Source organism: Marmota marmota, unplaced genomic scaffold (genome assembly GCF_001458135.2).
Source record: "Marmota marmota marmota unplaced genomic scaffold, marMar, whole genome shotgun sequence".
NCBI lineage: Eukaryota > Metazoa > Chordata > Mammalia > Rodentia > Sciuridae > Marmota > Marmota marmota.
In genome coordinates, this window is record NW_026000037.1 from 33,614,248 (window position 1) to 33,619,410 (window position 5,163).

Below are 5,163 nucleotides of genomic sequence, written 5' to 3' on the forward strand. Positions count from 1 at the left end.
GGGGGGGGGGGGGGTAACAAAACAAAAGTTGGAGTATGAAAATGAACTTTTAACCCTGGCATGTGGACATCTTGGGGGTAGTTGGAGTTAAAGGGAGAAGACATTTCCACTTGTGTTTAGGCAGTAAAACAAAAAATAAGGACAAGCTAGAGAGAAGGAATTTGCCAGCAGGCAGATCTATACTTGGGTAGAGAAGGTGCCACATTCCAGGGCTGATATTAGAAAAAGCCAGAGGTGTCTAGACACTCCTGTCTGCCCCTAAGTACCTCCCTGGGGAGTAGGGAACTGAGTAACGTCTGGAAAAAGACAACAGTCTATACTATCTAGTCAACCTTTTCAATATTTCATTTTACATTTAGAATTTGAAATATAAATATTCTGGGAATTGTTAAGAGTGGTTGCCTCTAGGAAAAAGAATAGGGGGAAACTCACTTTTTAACTTTATCTCTGTATTTTTATTGGGTATAATGGTTGGCATTTTTAAGGCTTCTACACACACACACACACAAAAAGTAAGTAAAAGTGTTTTAAAGTAAAAAGGTACATTACAGGGACGTGATTTTAGCTCAGTGGTAGAGGGCTTGCCTAGCATGAGTGAAGCACTGGGTGTGATCCTTGGCACCACATAAAAATAAATAAGTAAAATAAAGGTATTGTGTCCATCTACAACAACAACAACAAATTAAAGTACATTATAACAAGAATGGCAGTATACAACATTTTAAAAGTTAGAGAGAAGTTGCCTTTTTTAAAAAAGGGCTTGCTATAGTTATTATCTTGATAAAATAAATTGCATTGATTCTGGATGAATAGGGGGAAAAAAAACCTTTAGAATGACAGCAAAGAGAACTGATATTAGACGTAATTTGGATTTTGTTTGTGTGTGGCAGGGGGAACCTGAGAGAGACTAGGAGGAAAGGACCTGAGAAGTAGGAAAGAAGGCATTATTAGGCAAAGTCTTCCAGGGGTGGAATTTGTTTTTCCTAAAGCAGGCAGAGTCGCCCTTGTCACCTTCAAACTAGCTCTGAAAAATCAAAGCTGTTTAGGTATTTCATGCAGTTTACAGGGAACACTGAATTTTAGTCCCTTGTGTTGAGTTCCCTGGGGATAAAAACAGAACTTTCTCAGTAAAACCATGATAGAAATCCATTCCTGCCTCTTTTCCTATGACTCTCTCCTGGACTCAGGACCCAGGGTAAGATAGACTATTATTATTTATGCTGTAATGCTGGAGATCTACTGTGGGAATTTAAATTCTACTGTGTATTTTTAAGATGATTATAAAAAGGCATTCAGGTACAGCAGGCCTTGTGCTTCTTTTATAAAGGTTTAAGCAAATAAGTAAACAAACGACTGGACTGTTGTTATTTAACCTGAGTCCCTGAGGCCCAATACTTCCTTTGAATACATACATATGAGCTCCTTGGCTTCAGGGAGTCATGACTCACAGAGGGCAGGATTTGGCCCTTTGAATTCCTGCAACGGGGCTTTCAGGAGAAAAAAAAAAAAAGCACAAAGAAAGGGGAAAATCTTAAATTTTATTTAAGGCTAAGTTACTGAAGTCTATAATTCCTTGCATCTGCCCAGTCATCTAGCCCAAGTCGGTGTTTCTTTCCCACCTCCACCAGAGCGGAAGCCATATTGTTCAAGTTCCGCATCTGAAGAAGCAGATGATTTAGCAAACACCTTCCCACTGATATTTTTAAGATACATGTCTCCTCCTTTATGAGTAAAACTTTCTTTCCAACTGCTCTCCTTGTTGTCAGAGTGCCAGTTCCACTTCTAGCATTGTTCTGCTTAGGTTGCTGGGAGGCGGACAAGAGACAGGGGAAATACAGTCCTGCAGAGGAAGGAGGGTCAGGGGGCAAGGGAGGCCTGGGGAGCCCAGCTTGGGCAAGGGATGGGCTTAGAAAATCTGGAGGAAAAGAGTGGAGTGAGAGATAAAGCAAGAATAGTCAGGAGAAGGGATTAGGGAGATAAGGAGTTCACAGGAGAAACACGAATACAGAAAAACAAGACTGAAAGGGCGTAGAAGATCAGAGTCAATACCAAAAAAGGAAAGGTCTCTCATTGTATTTTAGAAAAAGATGTTACATGTTATATACATATATTAAATTATTACATGTACCTCATAAATTTGCACAATTAAAATAATATATGGACTAAGAATGTAACAGAGTGGAGAGTACCTGCTTAACATTCATGAGGCCCTAAGCTCAATCCCCAGTACCACACACACAAACACAAAAGACTAATAACTTGAGTTATTAACAAAAACTTATATCTCACCCCCAAAAGAGAAAGGTGTTACTAAATTGTTTTTCCTCCAAATTTCTCTGAACAATTTTTATTGGCCTTTATTTGGCCGTATTACAAAAATTCAACAAAGATAGTTATCAACTTCATGTTTTTCAAAATTGAAATAAAAAAATTGTATTTACCATGTTTGTTCTAATTATACAACGGAAGTAGGGTGAGTAAAAGGAGAAATATTTTCAAAATTAATTTTCCTTTGCTTTGAAATAATTTTTACCAATTATAGCAAAATCCACCATTTTATAATAATGATGAAAGCCTATTATGTTTAACTTGTTAAAATTTCAAGATTTAGGCACTTGGGATTAGATAAGTATAATTCCTCAAAATAACCCTATCAAAATATACTTTATTTACTCATTCATCCAGCTAATATTTATTCTATGTTTTAAGTATTTGAAATACAAAGTTGAAAAAGACATCAGAAGGTATATAGTTTAGTGGGAGGAGAAAAAGTCATTTTGCAGTACACATCGGCAAATAGAGGAGATGGCTCTTGAGATAGATGTATAAAAACGATGCCAAGAGTACAAGCAACAATAAGTGTTATTGAGAATGTGGTGGGAAAGGCACACTCAAACATTATTGGTGGGACTTCAAATTGGTGCAACTACTCTGGAAAGCAGTATGGAGATTCTTTAGAAAACTTGGAATGAAGCCACTATTTGACCCAATTATCCTACTCCTCAGTCTATACCCAAAGGACTTAAAATCAGCATATTCCAGTGATGCAGCCACATTAATATTTATAGCAGCTCAATTTACAATAGCTAAACTGTGGAACCAACCTAGATGCCCTTCAATAGATGAATGGATAAACTGTGGTATATATACACAGTGGAATATTACTCAGCCTTAAAGAAAAATGAAATTATGTCATTTGCAGGAAAATTGATGCAACTGGAGAATATCATGCTAAGTGAAGTAAGCCAATCCCCCAAAACCAAAAAATGTTTTCTCTAATAAGTGGATGCTGATCCAAAATGGGGGGTGGGGCAGGGAAGAATGGAAGAACTTGGATTGGGCAGAGGGGAGTGAGGGAGGGAGTACGGGGGTAGGAAAGATCGTGGGATGAGATAGACATTATTATCCTAGGTGCATGTATGATTGCACAAATGGTATGACTCTACATCATGTTCAACCAGAGAAATGAAAAGTTGTGCTCCATTTGTGTACAATAAATCAGAATGCATACTGCTGTCATATAACTAATTAGAACAAATAAAAATAATAAAATGAAAAAGAATGATAAAAGCTGTTATAACAAAAAAGAAGAAGAAGAAGAAGAAGAAGAAGAAGAAGAAGAAGAAGAAGAAGAAATGAAGGCCAGGAAAAGTAGAGGAAGGTGAGAAACATATTCCAAGAAGAAAGTGAGTTCATAAACACAAGGAGGATAGCATAACAGAGGTGGCAGGAGATGAAGCTGGGAGGGTTGTACTAAGCTATTTAAAGTTAATCCTGAATGGAGTAGGAAACCATTGAAAATTTTATAAATACCATTTATCTGAGCAGACCTATGAATTAGAAAGTCCACCTGAAGAACAACAAATTAGAAAGGCAGGAAGTCCTATTAGGAGAGCACTTCAATCATCCTGGAAGATGATGACTTGGGGTAAAGAAAGCACAAACGCATCTGAACATACACAAGAGGTAAGTGACTCATGGAATGTTAGGGATGAAAAAGAAGGGGAAAGTGCCTCCAGCTTCTCAGGCTTGTACATCTGGGTAGATGGTGGTTATTCAGCAAAGTATGGAAAAGCAAGTTTTAGAAGAAGCCATCTATCCTAAGTGCAATGAATCAGAAAGAGACCAGAGTAAAGATGATAGAGCAAGAGGGAGGATCCTTCAGGACAAGATATAAGGGCTGAGTTGAAGAGACAGGAGCTCCTGAAGGAGTATGAGAAGGGAAGAGAGTGCTAGAATCAACCAGAGGAGAGTGATGCTACCGAAGGGGAGGTAGGAGAGAGTTTCCAGAAGGAGGATGAAGTAAATACCGGCTCATTACACAAAGAAGTCAAGTAAGATAAGGACCCCAAATCACCCAGTGTAGTGGTTGTAAAGTTAAGGACAGGGGGTATAGGCTATCCTTTCAAGAAGTCTGAGAGAGATGTAATGTAGCAGAGGGATTTATCATCACCACTAATACTGCTGTCATCATGATTATCACTGCTACTATTTTAATGATAAAAGAGACATAAGCATGTTTGTAGGAGAAGAGTTAATATAATTGGAGGCACTAGAGATTCAGGTAATGGAAAGAATGATGAATGGAACCAAATTCCTTGGAATAAAGTAAGGTGTAATATATATTACCAACATCATGTACAACAATACAGAGGACAAGCCATGGTACATTCTTTGTGAGTTTAGCCAAATGGAGTACAACCCACCCAAACAGGTACCATTTACATAGACTAAAACATAAACGGTGCCTCCGGGATAGTGCAGAGCCGGCAACCCTAGAAATGTAAAGCATACAGGAAGAATTACCCATTTCACCTTCATGCTCCTATCTGAGTAAGAATGTAGTTAAACTGCCTCTAACTCATTGAAGTGCTCTTTACTGAAATCAAGGTTAACTGCAGGTGCTCACTTCTATGGGAACAACCACAGTTGACAGAGAATATAGCTAAGTATTCTGTTTCACCAATCCAAATCCTCTTTCAATTGACATTTGACATGTATTTATGGAGCACTTCTTATACTAAAGTGAATCTGTGCATAGTAAATGCCAAGCCAGCCTTTGAGAAATGCAAAGAGATTCTAAACAATAAAGAGACCCAAACCAATTACAGTCTAGTTTGGGAGACAAGACATCTACTCATACAAAACTATTAGGAGATACTG